This window comes from Globicephala melas, chromosome 5 (assembly GCF_963455315.2).
Source record: "Globicephala melas chromosome 5, mGloMel1.2, whole genome shotgun sequence".
In the NCBI taxonomy this organism is placed as follows: domain Eukaryota; kingdom Metazoa; phylum Chordata; class Mammalia; order Artiodactyla; family Delphinidae; genus Globicephala; species Globicephala melas.
The window spans coordinates 17,030,024-17,054,608 of NC_083318.1; positions in this window are offsets into that span (position 1 = coordinate 17,030,024).

Here is a 24,585-nt window from a genome sequence, read left to right on the forward strand (position 1 = left end):
TTAAATTTCATCCAAGGGAAAATTGACCCATATTTAACAATGATAGCACCAAAGCTTGTCACTATTTGGTATAGAAACCTAAAAGTCATCTTTCCACCAACAATAGGTCATATCTTACTTAAAAAGACAATCACCCATCATTAACCTTTTTAAGTTAAAAAGGACACGTCAATCAACCTTTATGAAACACTCAGCACGTGTCGATTACCATGCTAGGGTTTGGAAATGCTCACGTGAATAAGACAACATCTAACATCTGAAAATATATATACAGAAAAATTAAAACCTGGTGTCGATGCTACAAACAAGGTAAACCAACGGTTGTTTTTTTTTTAATTGTTAAGAGCTTATTGTATTAAAAGCATCAGATGGAGAGCTTAATTGAAGATATTTTTTAAGTAATAAATGACCATAAGAATTTATCTGAATTAAAGATGTATGCACATTGAGACTTTCTTTCAGGTCTTGTATAAATGAAAATAAAAAGACTTTTAGATTTAAACTGTTTTCCACGGTCAGGTAAAAGTCATTTTGAAAAACAACAATTTCACTAACCAAGTAAACACATTTTAACAATTCATTCAAATGAAAATTTTATGGGGAATTATCCAATTTTAGGCCAAGAAAATATGTTGGAAACTGCATTTTCTGGATGTTTCTGATAGATTTATGTTTTGTTTTGGGGCCTATTTAAACTCCCATATTATTCCTCAGTGTAACAACATCTCTAAAACAGAAATAATGTAGTGATGTCATGGTAAGAACTAGAAAGGCTTTGCAAACAGAGATAACAAACATGTTATTCCGTCTAACCATACATTCACAGATACAGAGTCAAACCAAATGGAGGAAAATCTTTATTAACCTGGTGACCTCAGTCTGCAATGCTCACAGCTGGTTATTATTCAGTCTTCAGATCCAAGTCTTAACATCTCTTTGGATAGGTTTTCCCTAATCACCCAGTCTAATGCAGGCCCTTTATATTCTTTCAAATAAAACTGTACTTCTCTTGTGTAGTACTGTTTTAGTTAGCTCAGGCTGCCATAGCAAAATACCATAACCTAAAAGCCTTAAACAACAGAAATTTATTTTCTCACAGGGCAGGAGGCTGAAAGTCTGCAATCAGAGTGCCAGTATGATGTAGTTCTGGTGAGACCTCTCTACCTGGCTCACAGATGGCTGTCTTCTCGCTGTGTCCTCACATGTTGAAGAAAGAGTTCTGGTGTCTCTTTCTCTTCTTAGACGGGTACCACTTCTATCAGGTCAGGGCTCCACCCTTATGACCTCATTTAACCTTAATCACCTCCTCAAAGGCCCTATATCTCCAGTACAGTTGCAGGGGGTGGTTAACATTTCAACATATGAATGGGGGGGTCATAATTCAGTCCATAGCAAGTATCTACCACAATTTTTCTCCACGTAATAACTTTACTTATTTGATGGCTTCCTCTCCAACTCAATCATAAGCTGTAGGAACCAGAGACCCATTTACCTTGGGCACCACTGAATGGCCAGCACTCAGCATAGTACCAAGAAACTTGAGCCAAGTTTCTTTCTCCAAACTCAACAATCTGATTAGTGCTCCCAGTTCACTTGGAGCAGAGACAATAAGAGAGCAAGCGGCAATAGGCTAGGAGAGTCAAAATGGAAGAAAGCCTTAAAATTGGGAAATGATAATTCCACCACTAACACATCATACGAATTTATGAGCATAAAGAGTTAAAGCTAGTGCCTTAATTCATAGAGTTCTGTTGAAGATGGCCACAATAGCCATCCAACTTTGTAAAGTTCTTTGCAGTTAAAAAGCTCTTGACGTCGACTTCCTCATTAATTCTAAAAATACATTATTATCCTCATATTTTAGTTGGATAAAAAGAGTAAAATTAAAGTTAAAAATGTAGTTTATAAATGTAGTAATACTAAGGATAAAATTCATGTCAATTAAACTTAGTACTTTCACCAATATATCTGGATATCTCAGAATCTGAAACAGATGTTCCTCTCAGCACAGGTAATGCAGGCTGTCTGAGATAAATTTGAAAAAAAGTAGCCTTGACAGTATTGGTGGAACTGAATAAAAGTTGACTATAGAACTTGAAAATACACTGGATTGAAATTTTAGAATAGAATGGGAGGGAAAGGGCCACTGTAGTGTTTTGTTAAGCCAGGACTGGATAGAATTAATGCCACAAATTTCTCTCTTCAGTTGCTGCTTATGACATTTCTTTGTTCTGATGCTAAATAGTCCAAGAAAATTGGAGGGCTAATTTTTCTGGAGATATTAATTTAATCAATGCAGTTAATTTTCCATGTTCCTCTTTGTATGAATCAGTTTGAGAATTTTTAAACAGGAGTTTTTGTCCTTCGATCAAAGATAAATTTTATCAGCCACTGTTTCTTTGTCTGTACTTCAGAACATCTCCCACATGAAAAAGATTTAAGTTGGCCGTTAATAAGGATGGCATCATAAAATAATATCCCAAAGGTACTGTGAATTATCAACCAACATTATTTTGCACTTATTGTTTTTGAAGTTTTAAATGGGAAAGATTAATGTATGCATAGTAGTCCTAAAGCTACTGAAGGGAATCCTTTCCATCAACCACTGAATTTCAGAAATTTCTGTGGGAGGATGCAGATCATGACTGCATTAATTTGTTCGTTCAAGATTCAACCAGGGTGTGTTGTACCAGGGGCTATGCTGAGTGCTGGACACTCAGAGGTGCCCAAGGCAAATGGGTCCCTGATCCCTACAGCTTATAACTGAGTTGGGGAGGAAGCCCTCAGATAAGTAAACAAGTGATTAAGTGGTGAAACATTGTGGTAGAAACTTGCTATAGTTTAACCCCTCCTTTCTCTCTCTTTTGGTAGTATGCTCTGTAGAAAGTCTGTGTCTCCTCTACTGTGGTTTCCCACAGGCAGGCTAGGCAGCTGAGGGAGGAGGCCTACTCCAGTTCAAGACTGTTAGTGAAGGAAGCTTGGTAGCCAGCATCCAATAAGGTCACCAATGATTCAAGCCTCCTAATATTCTTGCCATCGTGTAGTCTCCTCCCACATTGAAACCAGCTGGCTTGTAATATCAATAAGATAATGCAGAAATGACAATGTGTGACTTCTGAGGCAAAGCCATAAAAGAAATTGTGTCTTCTATCTTGCTCTTTCTTGCGATAGCCCCTTTAGGGGGAGCCAGCTGCCAGAACCATGAAAACATTCAAATAGTCCAATGGAAAGAAACTGCCAACAGCCAGCATCAACTTGTCAGCGATATGACTGAGCTCTCTTGGAATCAGATCCTCTAGCCCCAGTCAAGTTTTCGACTGTGGCCCAAGCCTACATCTTGCCTGCAACCTTGTAGGAGACCCTGAACCAGAACACCCAGCTAAGCCTCTTCTGAATTCCTCATCTGTAGCAAATGTGACAGACTAAGTGTTTATTGTTGTGTAAGCTTCTAAGTCTTGAGATAATTTTTATACAGCAATAGATAATTAATATAAAAGATTAAGTGCTCTTCAATCTTACATCTGTTATGAGACATAAACTCCACTCTCCTGCACTAGCTTGAAATATCAGAGTTGAAATTTTACCTTCCAAAAGCTGAATCTTTTGTCTTTTTTGTCATTATTTTGGCACTTGAGCAGGGAAGTTTGATTCTAGTTATTGAACTGTCTCAAACATCTTAATATTATTCATTGCATTTTATCATTTATTCATCCATTCAACAAGCATTCTATTGAACATCTCCTAAATTCCAAGCACTGTGCAAAAGTTCTGAATGCCGAAAGAATTAGAACTAGAATAAGGACGTCTACTGCATTTGAAGTTTCCATAATCTCATGGGGGAAAAAAATGGCAGAACTAACTAAAAACTATGAAATAATATCATAGGAGTCAAATTTCAATTAACTCGTCAATGGGATAGGATGGAAGAAAGAGAAGATTTCAGCAAGTCTAAAACTGATTTGATATATTTAATCAGAATTACCTCCCATATGTAGAGAGCATATGTGAGTAAGTCCAGGCCCATGTGTTACCTTCCTGATGATAATCCTACTTGCAAACAAAGCACAGTGGTCGAGAGCACAGGCTCTGGAGCCAGACTGTCTCATTTTCTGTCTTGGTTTTGCCTTTTGCGACCTGTGTGATCTTGGGCTACTTATTTAAACTTGCTGTGTCTGTTCTCTTAACTGTCAAATGGGGTTATTTGAGGACCAAATGAGTTAATAAATGTTAAGTATTTAGAATAGGGCCTAGCAGTCTATTATTGTTTGATGTTATTATCAGGATTTTCAAAATCATTTAATTATGTTGACAACAATTAGTCTCAATTTCTTCAAACTCTGATTCATGCATGTAAGAGTCAAGTCATGCATTAATGTTATTTTCATCAGGTAGTTTGCCAAAAGATATTTTAGAGATGTTATCTAACATTCCAAGAGTGCAAAGGGAAAAGTTTGTTCTTTCCATAGCGAATTAACTCAGATGCTGGAACTTCTTGTACCCATTTTTTGACAAACCAGCCAGAATTACCTTCTTGCAGTCATCCTATGAGAAGAATTTATGATTTTTTTACCTTTTTAAACTGTTTACAAAACTGGACAAAATTGCAGATGAAATAAATTGATTGCCTATCTTTTTCAAGTAAGACATAAATCAAGCAATACTTTAGTCATAGTGTATTTCAAGTTGTTCAGTAGTCCCTTCTTCTTTTTATAATTGTTCTATATTATTACATAGTTTACTCAATGTAAAGCACTAGATACTTTTTATTGAATCAAACATTTAAATTATTGAGCTATATATCTAACGGGCAAGAGAAATTGGCTTTCTCACTCTATATTAGCTACAATATGACATCTTTGGCTCTTTCTAATCCAAAATAATGGAAGCTTTTTAAAAAGTTCTTACTGATTCATGAGAGTTTGAGTTTTTTCAATGATGCAGTGTCTATTCTTTTGACTGTGTAATGTGAAATCTAGTTCATCTCTCCCTAAATAATCAAGAGCTGTGGAGTGACACCAGTTAAGACAATGGATAGGAGTTTTCTACCATCTTCCCCACAAAGGACACCGATTCTGACAAACACCCACAAACAAGAATACATTTTAGGAGTCTGGAAGTCCAGCTAAGAAGTTCTAGCACACCATCGGGGCAAAAAAAATCTGAGGTTGGATTTATTAAAGAGGTAGAGGAACAGTTTCAATCTACCCCTGTCACCCCTCCCCTCAGAAGGCACAACTCACTGCCAAGAGACATCCCCTAACACTCAATTTCTCCTGTGTGGGAAAGTGAGAGTCTGCGAGCACGGCTTCCCCAGCTATGTAGGATGCTGTCAAAGAGGTCATTTCTTCCTTGCCCCATCCAGAATACTGAGGGGGTCTGCATGACTGAGGGGCAGGGAGGGGTTGAGAACACAACTTCAACATCACTAATCTTCAGGAAAATGCAAATCAAAGCCATAAGGAGACATCACCTCATACCTGTTAGGATGGCTATCGTCAAAAAGCAAGAGGTAACAAATGTTGGTGAGGATGTGGAGAAAAGGTAACCTTTGTACACCGTTGATGGGATTGTAAATTGGTGCAGTCATCATAGAAAATGGTATGGCGGTTCCTCAAAAAATTAAAAATAGAACTGCCTTATGGTCCAGGAATTCTACTTCTGGTATGTATCCAAAGGAAATGAAATCACTATTTCTAAGAGATATCTGTGCTCCTATGTTCTCCATAGCATTATTCACAGTAGCCAAAATATAGCAACAACCTAAGTGTTGATAAATGAATGGATAAAGAAAATGTGGTATACATATATATATTCTTTATATATATATTTCTTTATATATATATAAAGAAAATGTGTATGTATATATATGTATATGAATATTATTCAGCCTTAAAAAGAAGGAAGTCTTGCCATTTAAGACAACATGGATGAAATAAAACAATTTAGGGAAAGACAAGCAGTCTAGGATCTCACTTGTATGTGGAATCTTTAAAAAAATCTCAAACACATAGAAACGAAAGTAAAAGGGTGGTTACCAGGGGCTCAGAGTGGAGTAATTGAGAAGATGTTGCTCAAAGGATACAAACCGTCAGTTATAAGACGAATAAGTTCTGGGGGATCTAGCGTAGAGCATGGTGACTATAGTTGATAATACTGTATCGTGTACTTGAAATTTGCTAAGAGAGTAAATCTTAAACATTCCCACCACACACACATGCGTGTGCACACACACGCATATACAAGGTAACTATATGAGGTGATGGATATGTTCACTAATCTGATTGTGGTAATCTTTTCGCAATGTATACGTATATCAAGTCATCACATTGTATACTTTAACTATATATGGTGTTATTTGCCAATTATACCTCAATAAACCTGGGGAAAATGTAAAAGAATAGAGTGATAGTAACTGCAAAAAAAAGCATTATGATAAAGGCACAAAAAATTCTTACAGAAATACAGGAGGGAATAGAGAGGATCATAGAGAATGTGATTATCTTGTCTACAACTTAAGTATTTGAGAGCTCGTTGTAGAAAGAACAGAGTGAAGACGGAGGGTATTTTAAATTAAAAAACAGCTTGAACAAGAGAAATGAGTTAATAAGGATGTCCAGGAAACAGTAGACTATAGCCAAATTTAGAAGGGCCATTAATAGCATGTTATATGGATTAGTTTTTATTTTATAAACTAGGGTTGGTAAACTTTGGCAATGGACCAAATCTGCCCTGCCTCCCGCTTTTGTAAGGTCCTACTGGAAAACAGCTATGCTCATTGGTTTAAGTATTGTCCGTGACAGCTTTCAAACTATGTGAGCAGAGTGAATACTTGCAACAGAGATCAGGTTGGCTACAAAACCTAAAATATTAGCTATCTCGGGACTTCCCTGGTGGCACAGTGGTTAAGAATCTGCCTGCCAATGCAGGGACACAGGTTCGAGCCGTGGTCCGGGAAGATCCCACATGCCACGGAACAACTAAGCCCGTGTGCCACAACTACTGAGCCCACGTGCCACAACTACTGAAGCCCGCGCTCCTAGAACCTGTGCTCCACAACAAGAGAAGCCACCGCAATGAGAAGCCCACGCACCGCAACGAAGAGTAGCCCCTGCTCACCTCAACTAGAGAAAGCCCGCGCGCAGCAACGAGAACCCAACACAGCCAAAAATAAATTAATTAATTAATTAATTTTTAAAAAATTAGCTATCTGGCTCTTCACAGAGTTTACTGACCCTTGTTATAGACGATGGTGTCAAAATGAAAAATTTTGAAGAGTCATAAGATAAAGTGTTTAATGAGTTTTTTTACTTATAATTGCTTTTTAGAAAGAGAATTCTTATAAATAGAAAAACATGTAGAGGTTTTATGTACTACTTTATTTAAAAACTATACAAAATAAATATTAATGTATAAATCTGTTACTTTTTCTACTACATTGCAAGTGCCTCAATAAATATGTATGTTATCTAGGTGGAGGTGGTAGCAACATATCCATTTGTAATATATAGAGAGATTATTTTACTTTAGCAAAAATTAATTCACTGAAGACATGAAAAATATAAATCATTTTAGTGGAAAATGAACTGGGGAGATGACTGGGTATCTAGAAAATAAGGATTAGTCTTGTAGAAGGGCAGCTTCCAGTGGAGTCCAGAAAGAAGCCAACAGTTTGGGAGACAGGCAGAGGAATAAACTGAGAAAGAATTTGCCGATGAAAATTGGAGAAGAGTCTTGAGAAAGAGGTAGGATGTTGAAAAAAACCACCCACATCACATTTTTTTCTAGAGTCTGCTCTGGATTTATTGGATACTTTGATGCTTGAAAGAACTGCATGTAATAGCTGCAAAGTGCTAAAATTAATTAAAATTTCAAGGGCTGATGGCTGTTTTTACTTACTACAGGGATTGCTCTAGTAAGCTCTATTGTCATGAGGAGAAGGAAGCTGATGAATCTTAAGAAATCTTTGGCAGGAAACTTGAAAAGCATATTAGCACAGCTCAACAAACCATGATCACAAACAGCTTCCTCAGAAACATCATCACGAATACTGAGATGAATAAGATCTTGATTTTTTAAAAAGATTTTTATACTTCAATCATACTTTATTCTGCTAATAATAAAAGCATATTGATAAAAATAATAAATGAATATGAGCCAGAAAGAATCCCAGCCTCCAAAAAAACCACTGTTAACATTTTGGAGTATTTCTTTTCAAATATTTTTCTATTCATTTTTTGTTTACAGAAATGAAATCATATCATACAATCAATTTTGTATCACTTTCTCCATGTAAGATTTTGCAAAATCAACAGTCTCCAGGTTTTTATTTCAGACTCTTTAATAACATTTGTTAACACAATATTTTATCATCTCAATGTGCTATCACCTAACCGTTCCCCTATTCTGGACATTTAGTTGGCTTCTAATTTTTTGCAATTATAAATTATACAACTTGATGATGAACATCTTTATGCCTGAATCTTTAATGACATTTAGAATTACTTCCTTAAGATAGATTTCTGGAAGTAAGATTATGAGATCAAAGGCTATGAATATTTTGAAGCATTGTGATCCTTCATGCCTTTAATTGTAGTGGTGATTACATGGATATATACATTTGTCAATGTGGTACCATTAATATTTGTGCACTTTACGCAAATTATACTTCATTCAAGTTGATTTTTTAAAATAAAAAGTATAATTACCAACTCAAGAAAAAAAATTTAATAGCTTCTGTGAGAGGTAGTTTCTCTTTGAATGAATGGTATAAAATAGAGAGAAAATTCAAAACTATAGGAACTGGTGAAAAAGCAGGACATTTTCGCCTGGTACCAAGCATGTTTTCAATGCTATAGCTCTCCTCATAGAAATAGGCAATATTACTCAAAAATAAATAATGACTGAGCCTTACAAGGGGACTGTGCAAGTGAGGATCCCTGAAGCTGAAGATTCATCAGGTTCATGTTAAATCCACCTGGTATTTACATTTCTTGTGACTTGAAATTAAAATTCCATAAAGTTATATCCTGTGAAATCTCATTTAATAGAATCTACCAAGTTCAGGTTTTATTTAAAATTTGTCTGTGGCCCCATTTGTTGTACAATGAGAATGATTTCAAATAATGATTTTAAGTTTAATTTTATTTGCAAACAAAAATGGAGTTAAAGGAAGGGAGAAAGGAAAAATTCACTCAATCACATTGGCAATGCTGTAGCCTAAGAGTTAAAATGAGAAATCAGTGGAAACTGGTTTGTGATTTTGTTTTTCCCTTTTCCAAACACATTGCATCATTCATTTAACTCCATTACTAATCCTATTTGAAGTTTTTTCTTGATGTGCCGGACAAAGGACTTTGGATTTCTCTTTTCTAATCTAGAGAATGAAAGGTCTTATCAGTGACGTAATTGAAATATTTTCAATGAAGGTCTCAATACAGTAAGATAAACATAAGCACATTTTACACAACAGGATCATCCCTATATTAAGACACTTCTCTGGTGACATGGAAATTGCATGCAGTGAAGTGGGAGCTAGAGAAAAATAAGAGAACACGAACCCCTGTTTTAGACTCTCTGGCTCTTTCTCCACTAGGTGTTAAAGTCAACTAAAAAAAAGAGAGTAAAAAAGGGAGTAAAAAGAGGTCTCAGTGGCATGCCTTTTATAAGCAAGTAAAATAAGCTGTTGGAAACGAGGAACTGAGTGTTGTTAAGTTTAAGATTGTAAAGCAATTATACGCCAATAAAGATGTTAAAAAAATGCTAAACTATATTGAATATTCCGTATACAATTTGCAACAAAGGATCATTGATTGTGCATCTGCATTTAGAGCAGTTACTACTAAACTTTACAAGTGTAGTAAGCTAATCGTTTTCTTGGCAAAGTAGATGGTGATCCACCTACCTCACAGTATTTTCCAATTATCTTCCCGCTTCCCCTTAACAACCCAGATGACTGGAAGGTTCTCGTATTGAATTGCCAACATTGATGTATTTGCACAGAGGTTGGCACACAACCACAAAATGAAATAAAAAATAGTAATAAATAAAATAAATAAATAAAATAAAAAATAGTTTTTCATTTTTACCCTTTTGCTTCCAAAAACACCACTACACAAGTGGACACATTTTACTGAGATAAAGAGAGATACAGTATGGTAACCCTGGAGATATTGTATGGCTCTTAATTTTTAGCATGTTGACAACAACATATTTAGCAGTTTAAATGCTATTCTTACTGTTGACATCCAGACCTTAAAGTTATTAATTATTAAGCAAATAATTTACAAGCCTAGTTGAAAAGTACATCTGGCTTAGAATAGAAAGATAAGATTGTAGACATCAGAGCACCCTAGGAAGTTGCTTGGGCCAACAGGAAGGAGAGTCATGAAGACCAAATGGAACCATGTCATGCCTTTATCTCTGAGTGTCTGTGCTAAGTGTTTATCAATGACATCACTTTAAACGTGTTTTTGAATTTTAGCAATGTTTATAGTGTGTTGGCAGTATTATACTTGTCTTGTTCTTTGGGAAGCAAAAGAATGCTTATTGACTACATAGAAAAGAGAGTTTAAAGGCAAGAATTAAAAAAATATTAAATTTGTATTTTCCTGTTAAGAAAACAGAAGTCAGAAACCTTCCAAAGGAGTCAAGAAAAGGTAACAAGGATTTAACCACAATGTTTTTAAAACATGGTTGTAACTGAAAGCAAACTGGACCTTGCATAAAGGATTTATCCAGAGCCTTTCCTGCAAACACCCGCTTTCATTATTTTATTTTCTAATCCACTGATTTAATTAAATGCATCTGCATCTGACAAGCTAAAGAGAACTTTAAAATTGTAAATACAGATAATGTTGAAAACCTCAGTTGCTCATCAAGCATATTTTACCATTTTCTCCACAGATGGGGCTTATGAAAAATACTATATCTGGGTGATTCATCTTCTAACGTCTTATTGAGAAATTATCTTTTATTCTTTTTACACAATATAAACACATATTTCTTAAGAAAATATGCAGCAGTAGGTTCTCATTAGTTATCTAATTTATACATAGTATCAATAGTATATATGTATAGCTGATTCACTTTGCTGTACAGTAGAAACTAACACAACATCGTAAAGCAACTATAGTCCAATAAAAATTAATTTAAAAAAAGAAAATATGTAACAGTATATTCTTTTGGCAGGCACTCTGCTACCCTGTGCAAAACTGTCACAACAAAGCTTAGCATCATATGAAACAGTTCACTGGAACAGTTCTTCCAAGATGCCCTTGTGATCTTCAGTCCATTAGGATGACTAGATTTTAATTATTCCTAAGCCAACATAATTCACTGACCCCGGCATTTTTTATTAGCTAAATGGGATTTTTTGAAAAGATTGATAGTCCGTTAAAAATTTTTTTTACTCAAAGCAATTAACATAGCGATGTGTCCAAGAGGTCCCTTCCTGAACAGGCCAGTCCTTACCCGGTGTGCCATCATCTCCTGCAGGGTACAGAGCAGCAGGATGCAAAACTTATGCAGTGGAAATTACAAACTAGTCATCAGAGATTCCATTTTTTTTTTTTTTTTTTTTTTTTTTTGCGATACGCGCGCCTCTCACTGTTGTGGCCTCTCCCGTTGCAGAGCACAGGCTCCGGACGCACGGGCCCAGCGGCCATGGCTCACGGGCCCAGCCGCTCCGTGGCATGTGGGATCTTCCCGGACCGGGGCATGAACCCGTGTCCCCTGCATCGGCAGGCGGACTCTCAACCACTGCGCCACCAGGGAAGCCCTGGAATATATATTTGAATGCCAAAGAACCTGTCTTAACTCTGGATAATTCAAACATTGACATATCCTTAAAAGTTAATTGTATTAATTATATTTAAAAGTCTGACTTACATCTCTAAAGTAGAATGTGAAATGAATATAAATTTAGCTACAATAGAGAAATAAAAGTTATATTAACTTGATGATAGATTCATGGAGCTTATTAATTCTCTAAAATACTTGAGTGTTTCTGATCTATAATGTGGGAGCCCTAGATAGATGTTGCCCAATTCAACTGTTGCGGTATAAAATATATTCACTTTTTAATGAAGTATAATACTTATTATTATGTTATAGTTTTTGCTAAGGGCCTAAAAACTTGTGTATCATCCTAGGAACAGACATTCCTTCATCCTTTCTCTTTAACTTATATAGATTTTAAGGGCATTGGCATGAAAAAACTGGTGATAATCATTATTGACAAAGCAAACTCAATTATCCTCATCATTGAAAATGGACGAATAGGTGTTTCAGGGTGTCACATTTAGAAAGTACAGAATGTAGTATCAATATATGTGTGTTTTTTAATTTTATGAAACTATAAATTTAAGCATAATCTAGTATACTATGTGTAGTGTTGGTTATTCATTTTACTTTCTATTACTAAAGGAAATAAAAATTCTGGTTATAATATTGTTGATTCATGTTATAATTTTTATTCATGGCTAGCCCTTTGCAATGAACACAGATTATGCCTAATGCTCCTTTTACATCCAAAAAAAGATGATTTGACAATTACTGACAATGGAATATATAAATTAAAATTTAAGAAATATGGAGGTTCCCTTTTCCATAATTTATGTTTATTTACCATTTTTTTTCACAAGAATTTGTCATGTGTGAAATGACTGTGTGAATGACTGTGTGAAATATATTCCACTAGATTCTTAAGGTACACGTTTAAAAAAATAAATCTGTGTCCCCAAGGAGTCTAATGGCAAAGTAGACAAACACGACATGACTGCTTTAATGGAATAGGCACAACACATATAATGTAAACACAGAGGAAGGAATAGCTAAGATTGCTGAAGGAATTCAGGAAAGGTTTCACAAAGAAGCTTAAAGCTGCAGGTTACATAGGCGTTTTTCTGGTGAACTGAAGATGTGAGAAGGAAGTGTTCTACATGGAATGTTTCCAAAGGTCTGGAAGTGTAAAAAGCACAAGTAATTTAGAATGTACAAAGTGCGTATGGGGACAAAAGCTAAGAAGTAATTAGGAATACTAGTGAGGTGTCATATCATGAAGAGTTGTACAAAGGAGCTCAGCTCTTACATAATTTAAAGGCAACCAATGGGGAAGAAAAACATTTTAACAAAGGCACATGATGATCAGATTTTTTGTATTCGAGAGATTACTTTTTCAATAGTTTTAGAAGATGGATTGAAGAAGTTTGAGACTAGAAGCAGGAAGACCAGAAGAGAGAGAGAAAATCTGAACGAATGAGTAATAACAAAGAGAAATAAGGACAGATATAAAAGATAAGTAGGAGAAAAAATGGAATTTAACGTGAAGAGTAAAAAAAATGAAGATGGGTAGGGTGATTCCTGTTTCTGACTTGGGCAACGAAGTGGATTATGTAGCCAAACAGTAAGAGGAAATCCAGGAGGAGGAACAGATTTGTGTGGGATGGGAAGATATGTTCATTTGAATTAAGATGAAAATATCATGTTGTGGGTATACTAAATGAGGTTGTTTTTTGTGAAAGTAGCCCCATGGCTCTCTGTATTAGTCATACATTTATTTATTCAACATCCTTGCAGAGGAATAACAATGCCAAGACAGGGTGATGGGTAGGGCTGGACAGTGCAATAACAAATATGCATGGTCCCCGCCCTTCAGAAGCTTACACTTGAGCTGGAGAGTGGCAATAAATTACACAAATGATCAGTTTGTATCTTCAGAGATATTCAAAAGGATTACTATGAGAATTCAGGTAAGAAAGAGATAATATTTAGTGGCAAGTTCCAGTAAATATCCTTGAAAAAATGGGATTTAAATTATATCTAAAAAAAGAAAAGGATTTTGATAGAAAATTTGGGGAGGGCATTCCAAGTAGAGAAAAGAGAATGGGCAGGGAAGGCAAACCATGTAGAAACATCTCGTGGTTGCCCAGTTTGATTGATGTGGGAATTATATTTAAAGTAGTCATGAGCAGTAGTTTTGGAAAACTACAATTTGCCCTTGAAAGAGGGCGGGGAATCAGGACTTAACTTAGTAACAGTGGGAATCCACTGAGAGTTTCTGAGAAAGGGAATGAATGACCTACCAGAGCTGCTCTTACTGAGATTAATTTTGAAGCTGGTTTAGCAGGGAGGCTTTTAAATGGTTATCAGGGCTTAACTAAAAAATGATTAGCTATGACAAACAAAAGAAGACAAAGGGTCTGATTTGTTGGAGTTGGCAGAACTGAAATAAATGATGACACTAAGGTAGCAAACCAACATTACTGGATGTATCATAGTGACATTAACTAACATTGAGAAAGACTTTTGTTTTAGGAGAAAACAGTGAAAGGTCAAGGATGAATGCCCTGAAGCATTCAAATGATGTTGTCTAGCAGCCTTTTGCAAACAAAAAACAGAAAGTCAAGAAAGAGTTTAAGCCTGGATTTACAGACTTGCAGGGTGATAAAAATCAGTAATATATGATCTCCATTGTAAAAATAATGATTCTGTCTTTCCGAAATATTTTGAATCACCTATTTATGTTCGTCCTACTTCAGGTGACTGAATCCTGTATGTGCAGAGGTATCTTTACATCTCAAGAACCTAGAACACAGTAGGTGTCATTGTTGAATGTTCGGTCAGACTCTTTCGGTTGCAATGAACAAAGTCATTTAAACATGCTCCAGGAATAGAGGTCTAATATAAGGCTCAGTAAAAGAGATGAGGCTTACACTGAAATATATGAGAAGGACCCAGAATAGAATTAGGACATGTGGGGATCGGAACTAGATTCAAGGTAGCAATAGGGACCTCAGAAGCAAGAACTTATGGTTCTTCCCTTTAGAGATAGGAGATGAATATGAGACCCCTTCCTTCCTTCCCATTCCTCCTTTTTGAGTCGGTTTTGTTTCTACTACAAACTAATGTTATAGTTCTCTTTACTTTATGCTTACTGATAATTTCTGCATTCTTATACATCTGCGTTAACATCATGCCTTACGGTCCTTATTTGAATTCCCAGGCTCCCTGCATTCTTTCATTTCTAGTTCCTGTTGTTACCTGCCTGATGGTCTCTGTAGATCTTACTATCTGATCTAGAATATACAGTGTTATTGGCCCACATCATCCCAGTTTTTGCAGAGCTTTTCAGGCTTATTTGCCTTTTAGGCTTCCTGGCTAATCTCTAAATTTCCTGACTTGGGTTAGCTGCTCATTCTTGGCCCCATCAACTAAGATCATGTGGGAGATGGGTGTCTCATGATGGAAAATGTGGCCACCTCGTGCTCTCTGCTCATTACAAGTTCTGAGTGTCATTGAGGTGTCTAGTACAAACACAATTTTTTCCCATTAGACGTCAATTGTTAGCAGTGCATATATTTAATTCAAAATGCCTTGACTTATGTAAATATTATGTCTGTAAAAGCAATATAGAAACATCAAACCATAATTATATTAAATGCTATGGAAGATAAATGAATTTATTTAAGTAAAAACATTCCTCATTGTATACATTGAAACTTTTAGGAAATTAACATAATCAACTGTTTATTGTTAATAAACTGCTATGATCATATTGAACTTATAAAGTTAAATTGTATGCAACTGGTGGTAAAGCATTTTGTTTGATTTCAACTTGTAAATCATAGAATAGAGTCGTGGAGGTGACTTTATTTCATGTTATATTTTAGAGATTTTCTTTTCTTATTTTATTAGTATGTTTTCTTTTTCCATTTACCAGATAAACTACTTCAAGTCAAGCAGTGTTTTCAATTAATATTGTATTCTCCCATAAATCTTAACAGAATTGTGAGTAGACAGTTAAAGTTGTCGGATGGCTGATTGATTTCAGGTTTTATGAATTCACAGTTTTAAATTTAAAGTTTAAGAGGTTTGATATTTATGTGCATATATGTATGGGCATGTATGTGCATGCACGCACACACACACACGTTATTAAATGCCTATACATTGTAACTAATTAATGTCTCTTACCCCCAATCCCACATAAATGATAAAGGAATTGCTGTAGGGAAATTTCATAAGCAAGTGCATGTATGTGATCACTCTTCCCTGTCTTGTACTATTTGGCATTTGACTTTTTTTATACTTATTAAAAATGTGAAGCTATATAAATAATACAAGTGAGAGCAAGCTCCTTTAGGCTTTTCTGCTCACTCACTCTTACAGCATGAAGGGATCTAACTATATTTATCATTATCTTTTTTCCTTTTTCATTATGTGGAATTAATTTATGTACCTATTAATTAACTCTCAAAGGCTAGTAGCACCTTCAAAAAAGGAGCCAGGGAGTCACTCTCTACTTTCAATATGTATATATGAATACTGAAGACTAGAATCAAATTTTTTTATCGTTAAAACACAACTGTGGGAATTCCCTGGCGGTCCAGTGGTTAGGACTCTGCACTTTCACTGTCTTAGGGACCAGGTTCGATCCCTGGTAGGGAAACTAAGATCCTACATGCTGCACAGTGCAGTCAAAAAAACCCAAAAAGCAAAACATAACTGCTTCTTCTTGTTCTTTCACTTTCCTTTTCTTCATGTTAGCAGTACAGTCAAAAAGGGAGAGCAATGAATGATAAACATTATATTTTTAAAACATTACAGTGACCACTCCGAAATAGCTCCTTTTATTCATGAAAGAATCAAAGATTAAAGATCTTGAATTAAGTCCACACACATTTAAGAACCATTGTGGGCAAGTATTGTGCAGGTACTGGTAATAAATAAATAAAACTGATTTCCTGCCTTTCAAATGTTTATATTATAGGTGGGGAAGACAGACTTGCAAACAAATAAATGGAATAAAGTGTTATAAAACCTATATTAGAAGTTCAGCATGGAAAAAAATCTTACTCTTCAAATTCAAGGTGCATGAAATGTGATTTTGTTTTTTTCTGGAATTCAACCTATTTCTATTTTGACTCCCATTCTGCTGGATAACAGAAGTTTAATCTCAGAATCTCAGTGAATTTAAGATAGCCTCAGGAAACCTTTTGAGTTCCCTCAGTCATTTCAGAATTTTCCTGGTCAATTCAGAGTCCACCCTCCCACTAATCCTTAGAATTATATCTATGTTCTAAGGGATTTCTCAGGGCCCAGACACAGTGCAGGAATAGAAAAGGGACACTCCGATGAATAGTTGTAATCCTCTATTCATACTTGTCTCTGCTAACATGTTCATATTCTCATTGGCTGCCTAGTTATCAGTCCATGCACGTTTCTGCTTCTTCTTCTTTAATCTTACTTAAACCCTAATCCAGAAGAACAGATCTCTTAGGTATTTATGAGCCCTTACGAAGCATATAACAAACAACTGGTCTTTCCTTACACCACCCTGGGTACAAGCAAACTCTGGAGTCTGTCTCAGGCATTTCTGTTCTCACCCCTCAGAACTCCATGCTGGCAGCCAAGCACATGTTCTCTCTGCTCTCATACTCCATCTTCCCCAAGCCCTCTAGTCTTTCCATTGTATTTTCCTATGAAATGAGGCCAGAAAGATAGGGCTCAGGGTCCACTCTCAGGATGCACCCAGCAACTCATTCTTCCCACCTCCATTCTGACTCTCCCATTTCTCCCCAGCTCATGGAATATTTCTTTCCCCTAGAATGGGAAAATTTTGCTTTTAGATGATCATACAGTTTTCAAAGTCTATGATTTATCAGCATAAAATTTATGATCTGCATCTTTCAAGGGTTAGTTTTGGAAGCTCGGATACCTAAGATATTATATACATCAAAAGCTTTTGCTTCAGAAATGAAAACAACTTTTTTTCTCATTTTTGGTGGAATCATTCCTCCTTTGAGGCAATGGACACTCACTGTCTACTTTGAATGGAAAATAGGCTATATGGATGAAAGAAATTACTAGAACAAAAGACACATCCGTTGATAATCTGTCTGGCCTCCACCCTTGCCCTCTGGTTTCATACTGAGTTAGGCAAGTAGGAGGGAGGGAAAGGAGATGGGAGAAGGGAGGAATGGGAGGTCAGGATATTCTTCCAGCTCTTTTCCTCCGGGTTCACCATAGGCTGGCTCTGCCCTCTAACTAAAAGCTAGCTTGAGGCATCCGTCTTCCTACGCTGCTCCCTCCAAGTTCCAGTAACTACTCTCTCTACCTGTCCCTTCCGGCCCAGGGAGATGACACTTTCTGCCATTGTTAACCTCAGGGAATTGCACTGTCCTTTCTTTGTTTCCATAAATCTTGCCTACACATTTCTGGTTAGTCTCTTTATTATGATCTTTAGATCACCCAGTTTGATATGTCATCCTTTTTCCTGCCAGGACCTTAATTGATCAATGGTACCACAAAATAAGACAGGGATTATGGGCAGAGGAGCCAGTTTAGAGAAAAATATAATGAATACAATCTCTATACCTATCTTCTAGTATCATCTAATCTCTGAGGACACAAGAGTGGTATAGTTCAGCCATTCTCAAATATGGCCTTTGGACTGCTAAGGGTCCCTAAGACCCTTGCAGGGGATTGTCTTGGTCAAAATTACTTTCATAGAAACACTAAGAATCTCTTGACTTTTTCACTTTGTTGACATTTGCACTGGCAGGTCCAAAAGTAATGGTGAGTAAACTGCTGGCACCTTAACGTGATTCAAAGGCAATGGCACCAAACGGTTCTAGTAATCATTGCATTTTCACGGCCACAACTCATAGTTTAAAAAAAAGAAGAAAAGAAAAGAAAAAACAGCCAGTTTCACCTAAGAATATTTGTGATTGAGCAGTAAAAAATATTATTTTTCATTAAATCTCATGGGTGAGTACACATTCTACCGCATACCACATTATGATGGTTAACTCAATGAAAAACACTTGTGTGTGGTAAGAGTTGCAAGTTGAACTGGCCACTCTTTTTCATGGAATACCATTTTTAATTGAAAGAACAACTGACAGACAAACTAGGGTGATTTAGATTTGGATATCTGGCCGATATTTTTTCAAAAATGAATGAAGTGAGCCTGTTGCTTTAAGGAAACTAGGTGACTGTATTTATTGCCAAGGACAAAATTTAAGCTTTCAAACCAAAATTAGAATTTTGGACTACTAGTTTCCACCTCTGTGAACTTGACCAACTTTTCTGATGTGACTTGTGGTGACATTAACAAATGTGGGTTTTTTGATGTCGTATAATGAAATGTGTTTGCATAACTGAGTTAATATTTTCAAAATGATCAATGCATGATGTTATAATATCACGTATGAATAAAAGATCAATTCAAAGTTCAAGATAGACCAATTGCTATAGACTGAATGTTTGTGTCCCCAAAATTGACATGTTGAAACCTAATCCCCAGTGTGACATTAGCAGAAATTGAAGGTTTGAATGGGAATATGTAAAGAGAGAAGAGAACAATGAATAGAACCCTGGGGAATGTCCCTGTTTAAAGGAAACACAAATGAAAATATACAAGCAAAAGAAGACTGGAAGAGACAGCCAAAGGTTTATGAGAAAAAACAACAGAGCCTTAACTTAGAAATAAGGGAATGTTCAGCTGTGTTGTCCTGACACAGTAGGATTGATTAAATAAAGAGTGGGGAGCAGCTCAGTAGAAGGTCATTAATGACATAGCCAGAAACAGTTTGGGCAGGGTTGTGAAAGTCAAAGCTAGATGACTAGAAGTTTCAGAGAAAATGGAAGGCTAGAAACTGGAAACATTGAATCTGTCCTAACATTTCCAGAAGTTTGAAATTAAGGACACAAGTCAAACATTCCACCTAGTTGTGCTTACAAGTGGGTATTGTTGCTGTTGTTTAGTTTTGGTTTTGCTACTGGAAAAAAAACTGATAAGCTATGCACAGGAAGCTACAGAGTCTGTATCAGTCTGCTAGGGCTACTGTAACGGACTACCACAGAATAGGGCTTAAACAACATTAATATATTTGCTCACCGCTGTGGAGGCTGGAAGTCCAAGATCAAGGTGCTGGCAGGCGGGGTTGGTTCCTGGTGACATCTCCCTCCTTGCCTCACTGACAGATGGCTGCCTTCTTGCCACGTTCTCACATGGCCTTTCTTCTGTTCTTAGACATCGCTGGTGTCTCCTCCTCTTATAAGGACACTAGTCTTACCAGATTAAGGCTTCACCCATATGACCTCATTTAACCTTAATTACCTCCTTAAAGGCCCTATTTTCAAATAAAGCCACATTGGGGATGAAAATTCCAGCATATGAATTTGGGGAGGGGAGGAGACACAGTTAGTCTATAAAAAGCACAGAGAAGGGCACCTAATATTAAGTGAAGTGTCAGAGATTTAGTGATCTGATATCCAAAGGCTGAAAAGTGCAGATGAAAAAAAGATGATATTGTAGGTTAGGACAGAGTAAAAAGGTCAGGAGGCATGAGAGCAAACGGCCTGTCGAGGGAATTTCAGGTAGTGTATATTCAGTACATAACAGGTGAGACAGAGAATACCAGTGGGGTCATCATGAAAGAGATCTTTAAAAAATGTGGAAACGACTTTTATATCCAAAAAGGCTACAGTGGCAGTGTTACAGAAATAATAATTAGTAATAATACATTGCTTTGCCTTTATTTAGTAATAATTTTTTCTAAGGCTTTTACTATGAAAAAAGAATCCTACGATGAAAAATGAATCCGATAACTCATTTGATTTGCCCAGGATTAGAAGTAGAAACCTGCTCTCTGGGTTTCTAGTTTACTCTTCTGATAGACCTTGCTTTCTCAGAGAATCCAACAATTGTATCTGAGTGGCCAATAAAAGAGAATACAACTTAACTCTGCCACTTCATTTCATCAATTCTCTTCAAATTACATTCAGTAAAGAAGGTGTGTCTGTGGGAAAGGACACACAAAATCAAAGGGTGGTTCCTGCAGAGATATTGGCTTGTGCTCCGGACTTCAACTGAGGGGGCAGATTTTACATGTATCCTTGAGGTATTGAGAGCTTCTGATTGTCTACAATTAAAATGGGCTCATACACTCAAATAACAGGACAAAATTTGCAATCAGGAAGAGGCAGGCACAGAGAGTCAAAGCACAAGGAGAACTTGCTGTGTCTTCGCTGGCTCTGAAGCAAGAGCGGGTAATATACAAAGGAATGTGGGTGGTCTTTGGGAGATAAGACAGGGCCCCAGCTGACAGCTAGCAAGGAAATGAGGGCCTGCAAGGAACTGAAGTCAGCCCACCATCTGAAGGAGCTTGAAAGTAGATTCTTCCTCAGAGCTCTACATGAGCAAGCCTGGCTGACGTCTTGATTTTGTCTTTGTGAGACGCTAAAAAGCAAGACCAGAATAGCCATACCAAACTTCTGACCTAGAGAAGTGGGAGACAATAGATTTGAGTTTTTTAGGTTACTACATTAGAGGTAATTTGTGACATGGCTATAGAAAACGAATACAGTTATAAACATTCTGCCCCCCAATTAGGGAAAACGGAATCAGTCTTGCTTGGAAGTCTTGGGAAGGCTCCATTAGGTTTCAAGGCCCGGGAATATCCTCAGTGGCTTTCCTCCCTGCCTTCTGAGATCTTAGCTGTGAGTCATCCTTCCTTTATCATGAAAGATAGATGCTATTTGCAGCTGAGTAGTAACCCTGCTTCCTGCCAGGAGAATTTGGGGATGCTGAGAGTCTCCTTTTATTTCATGCTCTTTCTGTCCCTTACAGTCTCAGTTGGCAGCACCCCTGCTGATAAAATATTCCCAAGTACCTTGTGGCTTTATGTGGCTTTCCACATAAAGGCTCATCCACAGATGTTTTTCCTGAGATAATTCTTTTCTATTTTTGGCTTCAGCTGAGATTGCTGAAGCACACTGCCAGTAAAGCTTCTTAGAGGTCTTCTGGCTTGATTGAGATCTATGAAGCACACCTTTAACCTCGGGTGATTGAACACCCTGAACTTTTGATCTTTTCAGGGTTGCAGCAAAAGGTTGTATAGCCACACCTACAGTTTTTACTCTGTACACACTTCCAGGAGTAACCTCTTAATTTTAGCATCTTTTGCCATCTCTATAGGCTTAGAATGTCCTAAATCAGCATGTCCTGGTTCCTTTTTGCTTAACCATCTCAATTCAATATCCAAGTTTATTATTTACGAGTTCTGCTTTCTATATAACTGCAGGAAACAATTTTCCTAAACTTCCCACTACTATATAACAAGGATCTCTTTTCCTCCAGTTTCCAGTAACGCGTTCCTCATTCTCTGCTGAGCGCTCACCAGCAGCGTTTTTAGTGTCCATATTTCTATGAACAGTCTTTTCAAGCAGTCTAGGCTTTTTCTATCATGCCCCTCGCAATTCTAACAGCCTCAGTTCACTGCCTGCTTTCAAAATCCCTTCCACACTTTTGGGCATTTGTTATGGTGGCACCCTTGGTACCAAAATCTGTATTAGTTTTCTATTGCTCCAAAATAAATGATCACAAACTTAGGAGCTTAAAACAACATACACTTATTACCTCACAATTTCTGTACATGAGAAGTCCAGGCAGCCTCAAGTTTGTTCCAGGAATTCAAGGCTAAACTCAAGATGTCGAGTGGCTGTGTTTTCATCTGGAATTCAAAGTTCTCCTCCAGCCTCCTTGTTATTGGCAGAATGCAGTTCCTTGCACTTACAGGACTAAGATCCCCATTTCTTTGTTGGCAGTTGGCCAGGAGTCACTCTCAGCTTCTTGCAGCCACTCTCTAAATCCTTGAACACGGCCCTGTCCATCTCCAAAGGCAACAATGGTGTATTAAACCCTTTTCTACTTCAATCTTTTTGTATCAAATAAAAAAGGTTCTACCTTAAAATAATCACCTATGGTTGGGTTTAGTTCTACTGTGGGCTTCAGCTGTGATGTTTCATTTTTATTTAGTGTATAATTTGTGGACTTTAGTTCTAATGTAACCTCCCCACATGAACTTTTCAATAATCATTTCTGCCTTGGCCTGAGCACATACCTTGATTAAAATATGTTCTTCTCTCCAACCTCTTACTCTTGTTATCAAATAACCAGCACCCTGTTCCTCTTGAATTTCAGGAACTGTGTGAGAATTTCCTTTATGTAACCTGTGTACCTATCTGAAAGTCTTGCTTTTATCTTATCAAGTACAGATTATAGACTGAATGCCAGGTACTTACTTATGTAACATTTCTAAATTATTCTGGAAGCAAATAATGAATGTATACAAACAAATACAAGTAAAAAATAAAATATTCTTTATTCACTTTAATTGGAAGTTAGCCAAATTAAACTACCATGTATTATAGTACTTGTTAACATTACAAAGGTTATGTTAAATAAGAAATATTTCTCAATATCTTGAGAAGATATTGCTGATGTCAGTTATTTAGTGTGAAGTTATTTTTGAAAAATGTTCACGTTGATGTATCTTTTAACACACACCAGTTAATTCTTTAATAATTAACTAAAACTAAGCAAAGACTGATACTGAGCAAAAATTCTACTTCACTTTCCTGTTTGAGGGGACTTCAACCACCAATGACTAAAGAAGATAAAATTAAGTTGCTTTTAACATTTTTAGAGTAAAATAATTTAGAGATAGAATGACAAATTGATTAAAATAAGAACATCTCTATAGAACTAGAAAAGAGCATATTGTCTTTTGTTATGTATTAATTTATATAAGTGACATTCCATTCGAAGTCAAACAAATTATCAGTCTCTGTTCAACTATGATATTCACGTTTTCTGCGCCTTAACTCCCCAAAGTCCTACTGAGTAAAAACATAATTTTTTATAAATACAAACCCTAACACTGAGAAAAATGTCAGTGCAGATGGACATACTTTAAAAAATTGTTTTGACTGTATTCCTGTTAGGTGGCACACTGAATTTAGGGGAAGCTGTTTAAATCAGAATTTCTTAGTTTCTTAATCTGGAGTCCTAGGACATAGAAGGGTATCATTCCTTTAAAATTAACACAGACTTTGTGTATGTGTACATTTTTTTTCTTCTGCTGGAGAGTTTATGTCATTTGTCAAATTCTTAAAGATTTCTATTTGTCATACTTAAAGAAACAGGACCATCCCATCAACAGGTAGAGTCTTTCCCCCCTCTTGAATCAGTCCTTGTGAATTTCTTTGACCTAGAAAATTTGGCACAAGGGATGCTGGGTGAGTTCCAGAGCAAGGCCTCAGAGGCTTTCCAGATTCTGCCTTAGCTCTCACTGTACTCCAAGGCCACCTTGCTATGAAGAAGCCTGGCGAGAAAGCCACCTCATTCTCTGCAGCCAAAGAATGATGACCGAAACATGGGAGTGAAATCAGCTGAATGCACCTAAATGAGGGAGCCCAGGGGACACCAGCAGAGGAACCACTCAGCTGATCCAGAGAATTGTGAGAAATAATAAATTAGTGTGGTTTTAAGCCACTTCTTAGGTTAGGGTATGTGATGTAGCAACAGATAACTGTTAGGTCAAAATCTAACACTCCACAAAAAACTGGTTTAGAGACAAAAAGCGAGTTCACCTTGAAATACTTTTCCCTTTACTACAGAGACTTTTGGACAAATGTGTTAAAAAAGGAGACTATTTATCAACATTTGATGATATCTCTCTTCTGCTCTCGAAGTCAAAAGGACTTAACATTGAGTTTCAGAAAAATGTATTATTTTAC